The sequence below is a fragment of the Peromyscus maniculatus genome, chromosome 21 (genome assembly GCF_049852395.1).
Source record: "Peromyscus maniculatus bairdii isolate BWxNUB_F1_BW_parent chromosome 21, HU_Pman_BW_mat_3.1, whole genome shotgun sequence".
Lineage (NCBI taxonomy): Eukaryota > Metazoa > Chordata > Mammalia > Rodentia > Cricetidae > Peromyscus > Peromyscus maniculatus.
Window position 1 is genome coordinate 23,683,338 of NC_134872.1, and position 21,736 is coordinate 23,705,073.

The window sequence follows — 21,736 nt, forward strand, 5'->3', positions numbered from 1 at the left end:
ATAGCCTGTGTTGTAGTAAACGCTAGAGTTAACACAATACTACACAGTGTATTCTACTGAGTAATTTCAAGTATGCAGGCATTTTTCCTGTCAATAGTTCAATGGACAGTGTATGTGTACATTCATATTCTCTAGTAGGAATGTAGAACACAGGGGCACACTGAAAGTAGTGGTGTTAAAGTACTTGAAGACCGAATAGCAGAAGATGGATAGATTGACCTTTGAAGTGCCTTTTGCATGTGTTCACAGTCCCAAGAGAACAATGGTGTCTATAAAACAGCAGTTATCAGGGGATTGATGATGCTGTGAAATGAAGCAATAAAGCTCAACTTGTGAACACTAAAGCATGTTTTCCTCCCAAGGTCAACTTGTTAAGTTTTCATACCTCCCCAATACAAATGTAAAATAAATAAGTAAATAAACAAAGGCACTCAAAACTACAAAAATATAAGAAAGATATGTGTAAAATATTTGTATTGAACTTGAAGTATTGAGATTTATAATTCAATGAACATTCTCTACAAATGAAGGTGAAACTATAACCACATGATCCATTTATGTAAAACACCTTTTTAATTATGAAATGTACTCTCAACCTTTAAGATGGTCTGAGTAATTAGCAGCATATGAAACATTCATAAAGGGCTTGGATGGCACATACAAAAACAAGTTTCAATTAATAGCTAATGAGAAACCACACTGAAGCTAGCAAAAAAAAAATTGGAATTCTGCTTTTTTAAGACAAATGCTATTCAATTATTTTCAAGAACAATCAAACATAATTGCTTATTTTATACATTTAAAACACAGAGATAAATGGGTGTCACTTCAGTGCCAGGCAGTGTTCTAAGGCACTGACAAATGCTAACACACACTTGGCTCTTGTGTGGCCCTTTCCAGGAGGATTGAAGCATTCTTGGCTGGTGGGGAGATGCAGAAGCTTGTGAAGTTAAAAATCTCAAGGACCCTCCCAACAGTTATGTAAGCAGTAAGCAACCCCTAGAAAGAGCAAACTCTGATAAAGCTGCTTACAGTCCATGCATAAAGTACTGCAACTTGAGCTAACTTGCAGCCATGTTGGGGTGGCAGGCGGGCTTTACATTGAGTCAGCTTCCGGAGTCACCCATGTTCCTGTAAGTAACCCCTCACCTTTGCCCCTGTATGTTACCTCAGTAAAAGTATCGGCACACTAAACAAGATTTGGATGGAATCAATTCTTTTGCTCTCTCATTAATGATCTGGATGACCCGAAGAAAGATCATCAGTTTCTTGACAAACATTTAGACAGTGGATTCTCTGTCTCTCAAATCTATAGTGATGAGAGCATGATAAACTACAATATAGACAGAGAAAACAGCAGGGGGAGAATTATGTAAAAGGAACCAAGGTGAAGAGAGAAAAGGAGATGCCTTAGAAATACCCATTAGTTATAGAACAATTGTAATGGGTAAAATTATGCCTCTGTTCCATTTGGAATTCAAACCTTTCTTCTAGAGTAATGATTTTTAACCACAAGGGAGCTTATTACTATAATAACATCAATCAATCAAGTTTGTCACAGTAAAATATAACTCTCTGTTCAACCTTCTAACACTGGCCTTATATGAAATTGCATCATTTTGGAGAGAGGAAAGTAATTTGCTATTTTTCTACAAATATTATGTAGGTGACATTCAAAATTGGTGAAAATAGAAAAGAGGAAATTGTATGTTCCTATGTGCTATGTGGTATATTGGAAAAGATCAAAAAATAGACTATAATAACCTAAAAGAAAAATAGGTGCTAAATATTTACCTGATGTTGGTTTAAGATCATTTTCTTAAAACCCAAGAAGTTACAATGCTAATGTTTTCCAACGCTCATACATAAGACAGAGGAACACAGCAGAATTTATGGTGTTTAGTTATAAAGGAAGTATGACATAAAATGATTTTAGGGAGAGGTTTTGTAAATCAAACAGAATTCTCAAGGAATTATTTCATTATTATTCCCCAAATGTCTCAGAAACACAGCATAACTTTTTCATGGTTAAACAACAAGAACGTAACAGAGACAAAATTCAATTCATGTTCATATGTTTCCCAATATATTTATAAACTCATGGTGGACAGGCATGAGCAAAACAGGAAAAAGTAAGACAACTTAGAGGCTAGTGAAGTCGAGGAGAGAGGTGGCTTAGTGGTTAAGAGCACTGACCTATGTTCCAGAGGAACCGGGTTCAATTCCCAGGCCATCTGGTGTCAGATCTCGACAAGATAAATTAAAAAAAATAAAAAATAAAAAAAAAGGGAAGAAGAAAGTAGTGAAGTCTTTTCACACATAACTACAAAAGAAAACAAAATTAAGTGGGGTTTAAGGGGAAAATTAAGTAGGGTTTAAGGGGGTTAACAGCAATGTGATCAAAGTCAGAATAATGAAAGAAAAAGAATAAGCATTGTATTGGAAAATAACACATGAAATGGGAAAACATGTGAATGAATCTTATAACATGCTACATAACTCTCCAGGAAGCTTGGGTTTAGTGGAGGACCATGGAATGATGATGCAGGGACTCAATAGAAACTGGAAAATATAGAGAAAAGCCTAGTGAGATCTCCTAAAGGAAGCTTGAACGTTAGGCAGAGAATTTTAGCTTGATGGTGAATTCCACTTTAAAATATTTAGCTTTTTATGGGATGAGTGTTTTGTCTGCATGTATATATGTGTACTACATGAGTGTCTGAAGCCTGCTGAAGGAAGAGGGTGTCAGATCCCTGTGAACTAGAACTGTGAGCTACCATGTGTCCTGGGAACTGAACCTAGGTCTCCTGCTAGAGCATCTCTCTGGCAACTAAGGGAATTCCATTTGTTCATTTAAAATATCTGAAGTATTATGGCATGCAACATGCTTTGCCACACATAGGATAGTTGGATATATAGCTTACGAAAAAAGGATATAATGAGTCAAAAAAAAAAAAAAAAGAAACATAACATCGTATGCAAAAGAAAAGAGAAAATATGTTTGACAAAGTTTTATTTCTACTTCCAAAACAGAAAATCTACCTTTCCGCTAAAAGCCATTGTTGTAAGAGATAAGTTCAGTATGGAAATTGGTTTACTATTGCGTTACAAAAAAGACAACTCCAAATCCATACTGGAGCAAAGAAGCCAAATGGCTAACTAAGAAAGAGGCAAAATATTTAGCTCCCAGTGAGACAGGGAAGTGTTTGCATCTAGAGATTGCCTTCAGTCAAAAGAAACAAGTTTTAGATAACTTGTTCAAGAGGAACTTTGATTAAGTAATTGTATTAATTCAAAATCACTGAAGGCAACAATGCTTCTGATGCCATTTCAGTTCAATAGTTCAGCAAAGCAGCAAAACTATTTAAACGATATTAGAAATAAATTTGTCTATCACTTTGTTGGGCCAGATCTTCAGAGAACATCTAAATGTGACAAAGAGTCAGGAGGAAGGTGGAACTATCTGGGTAAGCCACTGGGTCATGATGACATTGTGACCTTGGATGAAAGAGGAAAGAAATAAAAATGGGCTGAAAATGGTCTCGATACGCAAGCATTGTAAAGAAACAAAATAAAGGTGTTGGAGTTCCAAAGCCAAGAAAGCCATAAAACGCATCATGTAACTCCAATGGGCATGCTTCACGATGCCAAAAACCTTTAGTCATTGGCTACACACAGCCCATGGGGATCTAGGGATATAGCTTCAAACTTGTTCTAGGTCTTATGTGAAATATGAGAAGACTTTCTTGGAATTTTTTTTTAATTTTAAAATTTTTAATGAATTTAATGCTTTGTACACTGAACACTGTAAAACACTGAGAGAGGCCTGTGAGATGATTCAGGAGGTAAAAGTCCTTGCCTCTGAATTTGATCCCAGAACCCACAAATTAGAGGGTAAAAAATGACTCCTGTAAGTTGTTCTCTGATGCCTACATTTGTGCTATGGCACACTCAGGCCTGCACACACACACACACACACACACACACACACACACACACACAGATAGAGAGAGAGAGATTAATAAAATAAGGAAATAGTAAATTTCAAAATGGTACAAAGAAATTAAAATAATAACTGTTAAAGGCACTAAAGTGATTAGGTAAATTATTACACCACAATCAATAATTAACAGTAACAATCATATGACTTTTGAAATGCTCTAAGAATGGAGCGTCTTAGATATTCTGACCACATTGACTAAATTCTTTATTGTGAATTTTTTGTTTTGTTTTGTTTTTGTTTTTCGAGGCAGGGTTTCTCTGTGTAGCTTTGCGCATTTCCTGGAACTCACTCTGTAGCCCAGGCTGGCCTTGAACTCACAAAGATCCGCCTGCCTCTGCCTCCCGAGTGCTGGGATTAAAGGCGTGCGCCACCACCGCCTGGCTTCTATTGTGAATTTAAACCAGTGTGTTTTAAGTTGTTTTACTCTCAGGCAAACCTTACTGTGGCCCTCATCACTACATGTGGATTTCTGTGTTACTAACCAGGCCCGTGAATCCACACGGCAGCGAGGGAGCCTGAGAGGCGGGCAGCTTTGCTTGCCAAGCTGCCAGGATGCAGTGGCTTGTTTTCAGAGCCATCTCATTCTCCTAAAGGTGAATTCTCAGGTAACATATGAGGCTGAGAGGTTTCTGGATATATATACCTATAGACTCCAACATACTAAGTACACATATTGAGAACTAAATCTTTGTTTTGAGATGGCCTCTCTATGTAGCCATAGATGTCCTGGTACTCACTATGTAGACCAGGCTAGACTCATAGAGATTGACCGGCTTCTGCCTCCCTAGTACTGGGATTAAAGGCGTGCACCACCATGCCCAGCCAACAGCTAAATCTCCCCCCCCCCCCCGCCCCCGCCCCTTTGTAATTTTTGTTTATTCAAGAATGTTAACAATATTATGAAGAATTATGCAGGATGGAGAGCCTTCTCAGCTGCTCTTGCAGAGGACCTGGATTCTGTTCACACCTTACAATCCTCTGTAACTCTAGTTCAAGAGAATAATCTCTTCTGGCCTCCTAAGGCCCCAGGCATACACGTGGTACACATATATGTGCAGACAAAATACACACATAAAATTTTAAAAAATATAAATAAAAATCGATATCCTAAAACTCATGCAGAAATATGAGTTTAAAATGAAAATACTGCCGGGCGTTGGTGGCGCACGCCTTTAATCCCAGCACTCCGGAGGCAGAGCCAGGCGGATCTCTGTGAGTTCGAGGCCAGCCTGGGCTACCAAGTGAGCTCCAGGAAAGGCACAAAGCTACACAGAGAAACCCTGTCTCAAAAACCAAAAAAAAAAAAATAAATAAATAAATAAAATGAAAATACTATCATTCACTTGGCAGCCATTCCCCAATAATATTCCCAGTGGGCCTGTTTGGAAGTTTCTTCCTTCAAGCATTACCTACTGCTGGTGATGGGGGATGGAGATGTGGTCTAGTCACTGAGCTTGCTCAGGCTGTACAGGAGCTAGATTGGAATGATACAGGAACATGAGCATGGTTCCTGTGCAAGGACGACATACAAAGGAGTGAAATATTCTACATTAAAGAATTCTTGGCATTTTTTAAAAAATAAAAAACATACATATGGGCAGCATATTCCCTTGGGACTTAGTAATTCTTTCACTTTATAGTTTCCTACATTGTGGCACAAAGGCAGACTCCCCAGGTCACATACTAAAATCACACATATACCAGGTAAATATCACTTCTGGTAGACCCTGTATCTAGAGCCTATACAACAATCACATTACAAAATCAATAGCACACAATCTTATCTAGTTTAACTTTCCAATATGCTCATTGCTTTCCATGGTTTTTGTTGGTGCTGTTGTTGTTGTTAAAAGGTTTGCATTTTGTTTTTCGTTAGTATTCATGGGAAAAGCCAAACTCTAGCTTCAGAATAGTAGAACATAATATTACTTCACTTAATTTCAAATCTACTATTCAGATCTCAACACAGGTCATCACCACCTCAGCAGCTGACTATTTCATCTCAAGATCTGCCAATCCGTTTCCTAATCCTAAAAATAATTGCTGAAAATCTGAATAATCTTATTTTTGTCCACCTCCAGTTTTTATAGAGTTATTTCTAATTCCCTAAAGTTTGGTGCTAATGTTCCTTATTATATTATTAGCATGTAGAGTAGTGTTTGATCCTAAAAAGCATTAATAAATTTACCTAATTTAATAATTGGCTCAGGAAATTTTCAATATTTCAATGTTGAATGAACTATTATCATTCTCCATTTTATCTTAGAGTAACAGGTTATTAACTTTTTCTTCCCGTGTGTAGCAATCATATCTCTTCAGTTGTTCCAAACACATCCTTTCCTCCTCTACTCCATTATCTACTTTATAGTGGTGGAAAAAGACACCAAATCCTAAATTCATAACAGCAAAAACATAGTTTCCAAGAAGCATAATGTTTTGTGTTGCTGAAAATATGTAAGTTTTGTATGTCTAGATCCTTTAGAACTCTCTTGAAGGTACCACTACTGTGCTTGGAGGGCAAATGTTTGATCTGTTAATAGCAAGCGTGTACCATGTGAACAATAGAAGAATGCAATGTTCATTCTTCATATAGAGCTTAGAGTTTACAGGGAAAAGAGGAACGTATGCAAAAGGCAAAAAAACTAAAACATAAACATCACAAACTGAAATAGGGACTTGGAAGAAAGTTCTAGGAACAGGAAGGCTGCGTATCGAAGCATTTGCTGATTTTCTACTTTGAGAGAGCTGTCCAATGAGTGATGCTGCAGGAAGGCTTAGGGGGGCTCACAAGAAGAAACTGAGGAATGTCAGAGCTGTTCTCCAGTGGAGGACAGGACATGTGGGAAAAAAAATGAAAGAAATACAACAGACCCTTGGGATCAAAGGAAAAATGCCATCAAATGAAACAGCAGGAACCGCATCGTCTATAACCTTGAAAGCTATGTTAAGCTTTATTTAGATAACAAAACATGCGTTTAATTGTATAAATTAAGTGTGCCTAGGAACTCACAGCTGTTGTGGGAACATAGTGAAGACATGGGCAAGCCCAAGCCAGACTAAATTCCAACATAGAAGAGTGTTGGGCGTGAAACCTTACCCACAGCTGAGGAGACATTGGTAATTCTTAGCTGCTGGGAGAGAAGTGTCAGTTTTCTCTGAATGTAGCCCTTGACAAGCTGTCCACTCTCCAGTGTAACATCCAAGAATGCATCCAAGAATGTTTAGCTGCACAAATTGGTCTTGATGGAGGAAAAACATTACACAGTCTGGTGTACAGGAAGTGAGGGCCTGGATCCAGAAAGGGTTGTGGGATGGGTAGTATGACCAAAACATGAAAGCATGGGAGTTTTGATTTCTCTGTCTTGCACAGTGCTCCTGTCAAAAACAAAATCTCTTCTTTATTTAGGCTTAGCCATGTTTAAGGTTGCCCAGAAGAGAAGAAAATAGATGGTAGAGATCCTAATGATTGAATTAGTTGAAGTTGGAGCAGTGATTTTGCAGGTGGTGTGATGAAGAATGGCAGGACCTGGATATAATGAAGATTTAATTACATACTTAATACAATTAAACCATGAAACCAGGAGGGAACATAAATATTAAAATATGTCATCTATGCTTCTGGGGAGTTAGAAACACTTTCATATTTAGAGACTTAGCTTCTATTATCAGTGTCAATATCTATAACCTCTTATAATATTTCAGATGGATTTCACTAATGGAATTAGGAACAAAATCAGGTGGTGGAGCATGTGAGCACTCCCTCACTGGCACATTACATTGGGAGTGCTGGCACTCTCTGCAGTACTTTGCACGTCCTTTCCTGGCCTGAATTACATGCCTGCCTTCTGAAAGGCAAAGCCAATTTATATGATTAATGTCACACACTTCCTGAAAGTTTAAGGATATGACCAGATAATAGAACAGCAAAAGCACATGATTTGCTCTTTACCATACTCATTAAAGAAATGATGAGAAAATACAGTTGGGAGTCCCTGTGTTTGGCACAGAGTACAAATGTATACAATAATCACTTCATTAGGTCAGCAAGGCTTTTGTTTTCCTGCTGGTAACATGGAGTTGGCTCAATTAACTCTCTCCCTGTCAGTTATGCTATTTTTGGAATGTGAGCAATTGGACATGTTTATGTCATTCTGTCATTTATCTTAGTGTTGGTCTTAGCATTCTTGTTTTCATTTTGTTCATGTTCTTGATGATCTTGTATAATCTTGAACCATAAGTATATGTATACATATGCATAAATTAGATATCAAAGTTATGTTTTATATTTACAAATCTGTTTGCTCCCTTCAGCATTTTTCATTGCACTCATTTCATTATGACACTTGAATTTGGACAACTATTCTTTGAGAAAGAAATCTCAGAAACCCTGATATGTCCCATGGGGACTAAGATGCTGGCATTTCTTTTAGAGAAAGGCACTTGCTAATCAGGCAATCAGTATCAGAAAAGTTCACACAGATTGGGAACCAAGGAAAAGGTATCCATCTCACAGACAAACACTACTGATACAGCGTCACTGTCCTTGGATCTTTGTCTGAATCATGAGGTAATGATCAAACTGAATCAGAAGACATGTTCCAAACAAAAACTCAAGCGAATAAAATTTCCAATAATTTGGCACAGAATTTAAACAAGGTGATATAATACTTGTCCTGGAGCAGATAATGTAGAATAAGACCAACATAATCTAAAAGAGCCCTTGATAAGACTCTCTTCCCAGGTGATTCCATGTTATGTCATCTGGTCAGCTGAAACTTGCAAAAAAAATGATTGAAAAATTTTGTACTTTGTCTTTGAAATTTATTATGATTGGAGGTGCTGAGCACTTTTGAACTTAGACATTTTTCCAATAAGTATTAAACAATTTTGATGCAAGCATTATATTTTAAAACAGCTTAAAATAATAAGCATGTGGCCTAAGTATTGAGAGACATTAAATCAGTTAGATAAACTCTTATTTAATAATATACTGGCTGATGATATTAAGATATAAAGTATGAATTATCTGATGACAAAACAAATGCTCTAAAATTATGAATGTAAACTTTCAATTATGCAAAAATTTTGCAGTAATATTGTAAAGAAACAGTAAAAAACATAGCTGCTACTTCTCGATACGTTATTTTCCAAAAGTTCTCTAAAATATTTCTAAATTCTAGACTTCCACAGCCTAATACAATAAATCAAAATTTGGATTCTGGACTTTCATTGAGGGATTTTCTAGATTATTTTGGTCTGTGGGCATTATTTGGTCTGTGAGGGGGTTATCTCGATAATGCTAATTGAGATCAGTTAGCATACCTACTCTGGGTGTCATCATTCCCTAGAAAAGGGATACTGAACTATGTGAGAGGGAAGAAAGTGAGTAGAGCACTAGCATAAATTCATTGCTGTCCACTGTTGATTGTGATTATAATGTAATCAGTTCTCTCAATCTCCTGTCACTGGAGCATCCCTTGCATGGTAGAGGTCAACCGGGAATTGTGAATTAAAACAAACCTTCTCTCCTTTGAGTTGCTTTTGTCATGGTATTTCATCATAGCAATAGGAAACAAAACTAAGACAATGCTATACATACTATTATTATTTTCAAAGTCATGATCCAATTGTATGTGTAAGAAGTGACATCCTACATAAAATGGAAGTTTTATGAAGAATTCCTACCCAGTAATTGCAAGTGGCATATTTGCTGATTCAATTAATTTTCTAAGAATACAGCTAAAGTACAGGCCTGGTTACAGAGTTAATCCAAACACATGACTATCATGCCAACTAAAAAAACAGTCAGGCACCACCCAACCTCATGGTGAAACATTGGCCAGAACTCACAGTGACTAGAGAACTTGCAACTGTGTATACATGGTAGGACAGCTCTTTCCTGGCTTTGAGGGAGAAAGATTCTAATTCTATGGAAGCATATATACTAAAAAAAAAAAAAAAAAAAAAGAATGGTACTGAGAATATTTTCATGGTTCCTGCTCAAGGACAGCACCATAGCAAAGTTCAATGCCTAAGTGGCATGGAAAAATAAAACCTTCTTCTGGCAATTTAGTTGGTACTGAGTGACAGTTCTCTGTAGGTCTATCAGGTGTCTGTATCTGTCACTAAAGAGACACTGATTGCCTTGTGTTTGGGGCTGTATTTTCAAGAACATTACTTCATGAATTCAATATAACTCATGTTCTTATAAGAAAAGGGAACATAAGATACAGAGATAGAAAAGCACAGGGTTGTATCTACGCCATGATAGGAACAGGATTGAAGTGATGGGCTTTCAAGAGTAGAACTACCAAGGTGTGCTAGCAACTGCATAAAAGACAAGGATAAAGTAGTGTAACATTGTATACACCTTGATTTGAGACATAGAGCATCCAGAACTGAGGGATGGTAAATTGCTCGTTAAGTCTTCAGTTTGGGTGTATATTATCACAGCAGGGCCAGACAATAAGCATAATTGGACTCCCCACCTGTCACTTATCAAAGACATCCACATGAAAAAGGTCAAATTATTGGTCCTCAAGTCCAGTCAATTCAGAAGTATGAGAGATTAATAATTGTTCTTTAGGGTATTAGGCTTATGTAACAAGCAATTCCAGGATAAGGAATTCCTCAATGGTGGTTATCATGACTGAAATAGTAATACTGACAGAATACCAGTACACAACCCAGTCCACTGACATCATTTTTAAGGATGAAGACATCAGACTTAAGTGCTCATGCCATGCTCTATGGGTTAAAAAGTGAATTTCTGTGTTTTTTGACTTGCTCTCTATTGCAGTGATCATAGAATACACAAACTTTGACACATCCTTATTTAAAAATGAGAACATCAAGCTTGTGAATTTAAGTAATTCACTTGGAGTTAAAAAACAAGCAGTAGTAGTGACTGGTCCTGAATACTGAGGCAAGTCAAATGTATGTAAATTGTAATTGGTGTTCCATTGCTACAAGAATTGAAAAACAAGGGAAAGATTTCACTTTTACCATGAGCTTACTGTGAACCACTTTTCATTGCTAATTCTAAAAGCCACACACTATCATTTTGTCCTTACAATTACTCTATGTGGCAATCCTTATCTCAGTCACACAAAGCAGTACACATGCATGTACACACACACACACACACACACACACACACACACACACACACACACACACACACAAACATACCACACCACACCACACCACAGTTGAGTCTGAGAGGTTAAGTTGTTCATAGCTGTGTTTCTTCTTAATGCCTCAAGCAAGGGGTGCCCATCTCTCTTTAGCTTAACAGCTAAGGAAATATAATAAGCCATGCTAACCATGATGTAGAATATGATGGCATAATGAGCTACTTTCACAGAAAGAAAAACATGTCAAGGAGTATGTGTTCAGGTTAAGAAATGTGAATGCTCAGTATGAATATCCATATAGAAGACAAGAGCATCATTGGAAAGTGAGTAAGTGAGACAAAAGTAATCCTGCTGTTGATACTTGTCTAGAAGGCTGCCTTTAGAAGTGGAAAATGCAGGTCACAAAGAGGAGGCATTTGAGTAAAACACTATCAACAAGAGGAAGCTCTGTGAATAAAGAGCATGTTGAACCTCCAAGCTCTTCTGAACTGACCAGTCACAGAGGAAATCACATGGACATAGTTGGCTCATCTTTCTGTCAACTCTAAGTTGTCTCTCAGATGCTGGTCATTACTTCTTGGTGAGATTAAGGATTCATTGGAAATATCCACTTAAACTATGACCAGATTGTCACTTTTGTTCAAACTTGCTTATGAAGGTGACTAGCAACAAAAGACTTACCCTGGGTTAAATCAGTGATGGTTAAAACTCCACAAGAAAGACAAACTTTTAAAACTCTACAATGTCTAATACCTCTAGAATTGCACAATGCAGAGACAAACCCAATCCTTTGCAATTCCATTCATCTTTTCTAAGTAAGTGAAGATGGTATGCAGTCAAGAAAGAATTAATTATGAAATGTGGATATTTACAATTCCTGGGCTGCAGGATGATTAATCAGTGATTATCATCATTGTAAAGAAACCCAAAGAGTTGCTATATTTTGGCCACAGCTTTGCTTGTGACATAATTTCAGGTATTGGAATATGAATATGCTGTTGTGGAATATTATTTTAAGATGTAATACATTTGTTTATGCTGTGGAACATTTGGTTTAATGATGCAAAGATGTGTTGCATTCTTTTATATTGCATTTGTTTAACTCTGTGAAGCTGTGTTACTTTGCCTGTCTAAAACATCTGCTCTAAAAGAGCTGAATGGCCAAGAGTGAGGCAGGAGAAAGGATAGGCAGGGCTGCCAGGAAGAGAGAATAAATAGAAGGAGAAATCCAGGAGGAAAAAAAGGAGCAAGAGAACAAGGAGAGAAGGACACTAGAGGCCAGCCGCCCAGCCACACAGCTGTGGGAGGCCAGCTCTCACCTTTCAAGGGTTCCTATGAGAGAGGAATAAGAAAATATTAGATAGAAAGATAGCAAAGAGGAGAAAGACAGAAACACAGGATAGCTTCAGGACGACCTGGGTCAATACCCAATGGCCTTTTCTGTTTATTCAAAGGGGCTTTTTATAACAATGTCAAGGGGCAAGGCAAAAGTCCTCCCCCTTGCTAGATCAAAACACACCACACAGCCAAGTGTAGACCCTTCCAAACACCTGGTAACCACCCCCAAGGGTAATCATCCCCTTATGCAGCCCTGCTGTATAAAGCAAGCTCAGATTCTTGAACCTTGAGTAAGTTCTCACTAGGAAACTTCTTTGGGTCTCTACACCCAGCCACATAGCCAACCATGGAATAAGAGTGAAAGTAAGATTTACAGAAGTAAGAGAAATGTATAAGTCCAGGGGCATAAGGTAGATGGGATAATTTAAAGTTAAGGAAAGCTGGCAAGAAATAAGCCAAGTAAAGCTGGGCATTTATAATTAAGAATAAGCCTCCATGTGTGATTTATTTGGGAGCTGGGTGGTGGGCCCCTCAAAAGAGTACAAACAAACAACAACAATGTGCCTGTGTTGGTATCTCGGCATGTGAATGTACATGTGTATATACATCATGAGTGTGCACATGCATTTGTGTGTGTGTGTGTGTGTGTGTGTGTGTGTGTGTGTGTCCATTTGTGAAGGAGCTGAGAAAAGGATAGAAATAATGACCTAGACAAAATGATTAGGAAAAAGATACTGCTTCTTCAAACAATCATTTAGATATAAAATGAAAGCTTACATAACTCTGTTCTGACCTTATATATAGTAAATATTTTTAAATCAGCAAAAACTTCAGAACCTTCAAATACTTTCTAAGTAACAAAAACAAAGCAGTTATTCTTACTTCAGGATAAAACTCTTTAATTTAGATATATAAGCAAAGGAGCCATCATACAATAATGTGTAATTCTGTAACATACTTAAATCCATGCAAAATTCACAATTCAGAATGAATGTGCTTTCCCATAACATTCTTGTCAAAACTCCAAAAGAACACCACAGAGACCAAATCTTGCATGTAAAAGCAAAGAGCCTTTATTTTATTTTGTTTTGTATTGTTTTTACCTTTTATAAAATCTTTATTGACAAATAATTTACATATTATAAAATTTGCCTGTTTGCACAATTTGATAGACTTTTGATTTCCTAAGTACATAGTTTCTGTTTTGTGTGATGAAAGAGCCTTTCTTTTTAAGCTCCAGGGCTTGTTCTGTCTGTCTCACGAAGCAGTGAGAGCAAAGAGCCCTAAGCCCAGGCAGGGTGGGAATTTTATCATAGCAGAGATTGGGGTGAGGGGATTTCCAGGGTCCAGGATCTTTATTGGCTGACAATTGTCTAGGGGTATCTGTAAAACAAAAATAGGTGTGTGCTAGACTCAGGGACATCTGTCCACCTTATCTAATGGTTGGAATGTTTGGGATGTCAGGTACTTCCCCATCCCTGGGTGAACCTCAGGGTGGTGTCAGCTTATGTCTTTTCCTGGACCTGAGTGTTGCCTGCCAGTAAGCCTGTCACAGAAGCTGTGTCCAGGCCCCTAAGCCTGTCATGGAAGCTGTGTGGTCAAGTTGTTTTGGGGCCTTTCTACAAACAGGCCATTGGAGGACCTTCCAGAGAGCTAGCAAGAGATCCTGGGAGCCAGCTTCCATGTGAGGGCACAACTGATATGTCCCATGGCATGGACTAGATGGTGGGATCACACCAGGACTGAATCTGCTTTGATATTTGACTTCTCAGCTGTCAAAACTGTAAGAAACAAATCTCAGGTGTTTGTAAGATGCATGGATTGAAGCATTTTATTACAGTAGACTACACAGACTAAGGAAAAGACTTACATACCCTCTGATCTGGCCTTATGCAGGTGAGACATTTTATAATCACTGAAATTTCCAGAAATCACAAATAGATTCTTATTTTTAATGCTTCAGAATGCAGAAATTCATTGTAAGAATTCAGCTGACTATGGCAAAAGCTATTACCTGGAAGAGTTAAGAACTCTTCCAGAGGATAAAAGCCAAGACACAAGGAGTCTTGGTAATATTAGCTTTTAAATATATTAGCTGGTTCCTGCAATGATTTTCTTGTGTGCTATGGTTGCTTTCCCAATTAATTCTTTTTCAAAGAACTTCTAACAGTGTGGTTGATCATTCTTTGGGCACAATTTCCCCTATATTTGGGGTATTTGGATGACTTTCCCCAACTGTGTTGACAACAAGTCACACAGTCAGGACCCCTCTTTTCAGACTTTTGTTCCTTTGTTTTTTAGCATTAGACTCAGAAGTCTGCCTTTCTGTAATTGAGCCATTTCCAGACAAAAGTATTTTACCTGAAACACCTCTCAAACATCCAAGGACAGACTGCAGATAAGATCCAGGCCACCTGCTAGTTTCCTGAATTAAGGTAAATATCCATATGGAGACAACTGCCAAGGCCAGGCAGATGTAAGGTACAAGCCTTGTTTCTTGTGCAAATTAAGCTTAAACTGTCCTTTCTCCCACAGCCCAAGTGGTATCTCTAGACTTCCCCTTTAACATTTAACTCAGAGCCAAAGGGCTTTTACATACCAGGTACATCAAGCTGTGACACAGGCTAGCTGGCCACTGAGTTCACTTCCCCTTCCTTCCCAGAAAAAAAACAAAAAAAAAACCAAAACAAACAAAAAAAAAAAAAAAAAACAGCACAGCCCAGATTAGGCTGAGACAGACATGGCTCCAAAGGAAAAATAAGGCAGTTTCATTTTTCCCATGACTTAATGACATAAAACACCTAACATTTTACCCAACCACTTCTAAGAATATAGTTTAAGCACATAAATTTCCCTTTTTGATTTATTAACCGATTTTAGCCCTTAGTTGACCCCACCCCCTTTGGTCACTCCCCCTTTGGGTTGTAAATGAAGCTGACAATTACCACTCTTTGTGTGGATCTTATAACCTCTCCTTTTGACCCTGAAAGAATTCAAGCCTGGTGACCTTGCCTTGGCCAGAACATTGCTTATTGCATGGGTATATAACTGTAAACCTCAGAGACTTAAGGAGACTAGATTGGGAAACTAGGATGGAGAACTAAGATGGGGAAGAGTTACGTTAGGAAGAATAGATGGAAAAGAACTATGATGGAGAGAACTAATATGGGCAGGACTAAGATGGAAAGTAGTAAGAAGGGAGAATTAAGATAGAAATATCAAGCAGAAAAGGAGCTAAGTAGAAGAACAGAAAAGAAGCTGTCTAGAGAGAGAACTAACTCAGAAGAATAAAGTAAATGGACTAAAGAGTTTCATGTGCATAGATTTATTTGAGTATCCCTCAGATTAATTAATCCCCCATTGGCAGCATCACTTCTGGAACTCGGGGAAAGACTATAGAGGAGCTGGACCCTGATAGTCTTTGTTATTTTAAGATGGGGTGTTCTTCCTTCAAAGGAGCCCTGAACTTAAGTAACTGGACAAAGGAAGATGCAACCACAGCATATAATTCTCTACAAGTCTTAAATGCATGTAAAATTCACAATGCAGACTCTATACACACCTACACAGGACCAATTCTACTCAGCTATTGTGAAACCTGACTGTCCTTGAGAATTGAACCAGAAAAATCAAAGGATTTAAAAATCTTATGCTACTTCTTTACTTCAACTAAACATAAACACAGACTAAAACAATATGTCTATATAAATTGAAAGATAAGGCTGTAAAATTTTTTCTATTTTTTTACATTAATTTAAATCTAGGCATAAAAAAATGAATGTATTTTTAACCTGAGGCCAAAACTCATGTTTTGATGGGTTATGTGAAACAATTGAATATAAAAAACAAACAAAAAAACAACTAAAACTTACTAGTATTTATTTTTGTAACTACATTTTTTATTTTAAGAATAACATTGCATTTGGGTAAATATCTACTTTTTCTGTTTGTTTGTTTGTTTGTTTGTTTGTTTGTTTGAGACAGGTTTCTATATACAGCTCTGGCTGTCCTGGAACTCAGTCTCTAGACCAGGCTGGCCTCACACTCACAGAGATCCATCTGCCCCAAGTGCTGGTATTCAAGCATGTGCCACCACTGCCTGGCTAGAGATATCTACTCTTAAGAGGAAATATCAGCATTTGAGATGGAAAGGGAGACTAACAATGTTTCTTTCTGAACTCTAGCCAGATGATAAATGAATGATTCCTTTGAAGATTTTTAAAATGAGTCATGTGATGTATCAGTAGTTCTAGGTGGCAGTCATCATTCTAACTACAAGTGCAGCACTTACTCTATGATAAACACATTCAAAACCAAGCAAAGTGCTCCTGTGGATTCTGGGACTGACCACATATTTGCAATGTCCTATCATTTGCTGAAATCTAGATGGAAATATATTTCATTTTATAGCGGTTAGAAACACATGCACACCTAAGTTTGACACTCTTTAAAAAAAATACAAAAAAAAAAAAGCAAAACTGAGATGTAAATATTACAAATCCAAAAATTACATCCCTGGGAATAGATCACAGACTAATTTAAAGCTATGTTCTCTGCTATGTTCAGTGGTTAAGTGTATTCCCTGCTTATCCTTAGTTTAGTTCTTAGCACCCAACTCTGGTAGTTCACAATCTCCTTTGTCTCCAGCTTCTGGGAACCCAGCACCCTTCTCTGGCCTCCACAGCCACCAGGACCTATGTGGCATACACATGTATAGACTCAACACATATACATATATTTTTAAAAGTGTCTTAGCTGTGTTCTCACAAAAGGTCTACATGACTGCTCAGAGATGCTTAACCCATAAGAGACCAAAACTAGAAAGTGTCTTTTATGTAGTCTGATAAGTGAATAATTCAACCAACTGTGACCAAACAACTGAAACACAATCCCACTTGGTCATAAGACACTGAACTAACCAGTGATAGATCAAGAACACAATGAGGCAAAGTTAAAAACTGAGAATTGCTGAATAAAAGAGTCTAGCTGCTTGAAAATAAAGATAATATAGAGTATATCTCTAACATTCTTGAAATCACAACACTTATACAAATGTTTGACATATCTCATTGCTTGCTGCTGCTGAAGGAAGGGATAGGCTAGAGAAAACATGTTTGACTATAAACTAGCAGAAATGAAAATGGTCTCTGCCTTGACTATATCAAAATAATGGTATTATTTATTGTTTATATTGATTATAACATACTACCTTTAAGTTGTTATCTATATCACTAGAGGAAAACACTTAAGAACACTTTGGTCCTTGATGTTATTATTTATAAATGCATGTGAATCTTCTGTTATCTCAAATTTAACAGTCATACCTAAGTACAAGAGAAGAAAGAAATAATACACAGTCTCTGAAAGGACATTCACAGGGGTGATCACAAGAGCTAAGTTTGGGTATTCATCCTCTTATCCTATTTTTCATGTTTTTTGAGCTTCCTGATAGAATCTATACTGCCTTCCTAGTGAGGAGGCAATATTATACTGTTGTGACTTATATCTTAGTCATTTTATTATTATCAATACACAGTTCAATTAGGAGAGGCAGATTTCAAATTCCCCCATGCCTCTAACATGAAATAGTCTAACCTGTGCTGAGGTGTTTGATGGCTGCAGCTTCAAGTTGCTATCTGGATTGTCTTAGTAGGACTTTTATTCTGTGGTGAATGTGAACGACATCCCGGGAAGCAACTTGGAGAGGAAAGAGTTTATTCCAGTTTACAACTAAGGTCACATTCCATTGTCAAAGGAAATCAGGGCAGGAACTAAAGGCAGGAATTGAAGCAGAAGCCATGGAGGGGTGCTGCTTACTGGCTTGCTCTGTGGCTTGCTCGACCTGCTTTCTTGTAGAACTCAGGACCACCAGCCCAGGGATGGCTTTGCCCACAGTGAGCAGTGCCCTCCCCCATAATGAACAATAAGGAAAAGGCATTACAATCTTGCCCACAGAGCAATCTGGTGGGGACATTTTCTCAGTTGAGGTTTCCTCTTCTGAAATGACTCCAGTTGCTGTCAGGTTGTCATAAAAGTAACCAGCACATGAATTAATAGACTGGATTGAATCTAAGCTGCCTTCACACCCTTCCTCCCTAAACAGTCTTGCATTTTACCCAGTTTCCAACTTGCTCTGAGATCTCAGAATTGTTGAATTGTTTGCTAGAGAATTGACCTAAATGCCGTATGTGTTGTCCTTATGATTCCAAATAGCTTAAAGTAGTATTGGAAACAATTTCGTATCATTTTTGCTTGGTTGAAAGGGTATATGAACACACACACACACACAAACACACACACACACACACACACACACACACACACACACACACACACACACACTTCTAATTCTGCAAAAGATAGCTCACTGTAATTGTAAAAAAACTGCTGGCCTATTTTCATAAGCTGGAGATGAGCTGTTTGCCCAGTGCTCAACATCAGAAATCAAGAGGCAGTTCCAGTGTTGGTGACAGGAGGTGTCTGTGTATTCCAAAGACAAAATGGAAAGGAGGAGAAGGAGGGAAAAAAAAAGTCAGCGTACAGAATCCAAAGGACACAAGAAAGTAAAGATGTGAAGTGTCAGTGTCACTGACAGGGAATGCTTCTGTAGCTCTCTAATTGATTTTCCAGGCTCCTGCAGGGACTGAGCTTATTTTGGAAACATAAAGGTATAGGACATAAGCAGAAAATACACATCACACATAGAACCAGGAGTTAGCTCACAGTATAACTCAAAGCGTGCCAGTAAAGTTGGGAGCCCTCAAGCAAGAATTCTTCAAAGTTATCATCTCCCTTGTAGTTGTCTATGGAAATAGCCTCACCATTTGCCCTGGGAAACTTGGGTTTTCATGTACAATATGGCTGTGTTTATGGATCTGAAAGGATTGTTAGGAGAAGCCATGTAAGTTTGTAAGTAGCCAGCCTTGAGAGAATGTAGAAATGCAAGATTACCTTCATTATCACTACCCCCACACCCCAAACAGAGAAGGGAAGCCCAGAGCAGAACAAAGATTCCTTCTGCTGTGTAATTCAAGTTCATTTGCAAGTTTTGCTTTGTAGCTAAATGGTGTTTAGTGGTGGGTCTGCCATCTAGCGGCCATGTGAATAAATGGCTGCTGTTTATAAATTAGGAGACTTTAAAAGATTAGGTAGCTCATACAGGTCAGGACCTTTTTCTGGTCCTAGTATAAGCAAGCTAAAGGATTTCATTGGTGGTAGGGAAGGCTTTTTTTTAAATTTCAATCTAGGAATTAATTGAAGTATGTTGGGCTAAAATGCCATAGTGCAAAGGCAAAGTATGAACAATTATTTTCCATTTATGCCAAGTTCAAAATAAATGTACACTCAAAAACAGTCATTGAATTGAAATAAGGTAACATTCTAACTTAAAAGATTTATTTTTATGTGTGCATATGGCATATGTGCATGGCTGTGTATTCGTGTCATGTGTTTGAGGGTGCTTGAGGAGGCAGCGGAGGGCTTCATATCCCCAGGAACTTGAGTATACTGGAAGTTGTGAGCCTCCTGACCCAGGTGCTGGGATCTGAACTCAGGTCCTTTGGAAGAGCAGCAAGCATTCTTAACCAGCGAGCCATCCTTCTATCCCCATGGAATAACATCTTATTGACTGCTTTGTTTTGTTTTGTTTTGCCTTGCTATTTTTTGCTTCAATCCAGGTGATATTTTCTCAGCTTTTAACTTAAGTAAGTGAAGGAAAACAAAAAGATATTTTTTTCAGTTCTTAGACATGTACTTTAGGGATGTACTACTTGTCAAGGTACAGAAGAAACAGAAGTTATTCCATAAAATGTGAACACAGTTTCAGAATTTAAACTCTACAACCAAGAAATAGTGAATTGTTCACTTTGGAAAAAAAATGAAAAACCTATTTAAATTATTTTGAATTGTTGTTTTGATTTATTTATTAATAGAAGTTATTAGTAATCATAGGTTTTCAATACTGACTTTCCTGAATAATTTTCAGGGCTGTATAATCGTAGCTGTATTATGATTATACAGCTTCTGTTAATGCACTAACATTGTGGCTTACATTTCTATAATCCTAGTATATTAAAAAGGTTTATTCTTGTGATTGAAAGTGGCATTTGCACATTGCCTAATAAGTACATGAATATACCCAGAGAAACATTCACTGTGTTCAATTAATCACAAAAATATAGAATATTCATACCTCAATTCTGCAATTGTTATTTTTATTTATTTGTTTTCTTGGCTGGTATACTTAAACAGAAATTAGATCTCCCTCCCAATTATAGTTCTTTTGACATTCTAATCAATTAGAGTACAGTCATTGAAATAAATAATATAAAATTCAATAACTATTAGGCATGTTTTTCATTATTGTTGCATTCAGTTAATTTCCCCTTAGGCTTATTACTGCTTAAAATATCAGAATGGCATCACAATGTTCAAGCAGGAAATAAAGGAAATTTTACAATTGCTAATATTGTGTAAAAATGTCCTGTAATCACTCAAACTCTTTGTGCTAACATCCAACAAGTATTTACAAAATAATGAAATAATTCCCCCTACACATTTAATCCTTCATATTCTGTGGTTCATATGTGCTTTTAATATATAAATATAATATAGTGTAATCAATGTGGATGCTTCAAAGTCATGAATAACCCAAATACAAAATATTAATATCTATATTCCTTTGAGAAGCTATACTTATTTCTAGAAATCTCATGTGAATTCCATGATTTCTGCTGAGATTTACTCAAGTTTGGAACATACCATTTCACATTTGTGGAATTAATTGTCTTTTCCCATTCAATCTGTCTACTTTCTAATAATTCACCAAACTATTGGAGAACCCATAGAAAGCAAAAACAAAACAAAAAGAACCCCAAGAAATAAAAATTTGTTTAAGCCTCTTGGGGGGGGGAATATTCTTATTTTCATAATTCAGAAACATTAATGAGCTTGTTAGCTTTTATTTGTAACAAACTACTTGAGATAAATAGCTTAAATGGAAAAAAATTATTTTGGTCAAGGATCTCCAAGCTTTGCAGTTTATGCTCAATTGGCAGTACTGCTTTGGGGCCAGTGTATCACTGCAGGAGTGCAAGGCTAAGATGTAAGCTTAGACACTAAGATCCTCCTCACAGGCTCCACCCCAATTACCTAACTTCCTCCCATTAGACTCCACCCCAATTACCTAACTTCCTCCCATTCGATGCCACTCCAATGGCCTAACTTCCTCCCATTAGACACTACACCAATGATATCACTT

At 37.4% G+C, this 21,736-nt stretch overlaps 1 protein-coding gene and 1 non-coding gene across 7 annotated transcripts in view; one reads left to right on the plus strand and one right to left on the minus strand.

Annotated features, from left to right (window-relative positions):
* Nucleotides 1-21,736, minus strand: part of Ctnna3 (catenin alpha 3) — a 1,515,753-nt gene that overhangs the window by 199,322 nt on the left and 1,294,695 nt on the right. The gene's annotated exons all lie outside the window — the stretch shown is intronic.
* LOC121824936 (U6 spliceosomal RNA) lies at nt 5,450-5,558 on the plus strand. Its single transcript, XR_006066930.1, has one exon. It is a non-coding gene; the product is annotated as a U6 spliceosomal RNA (small nuclear RNA).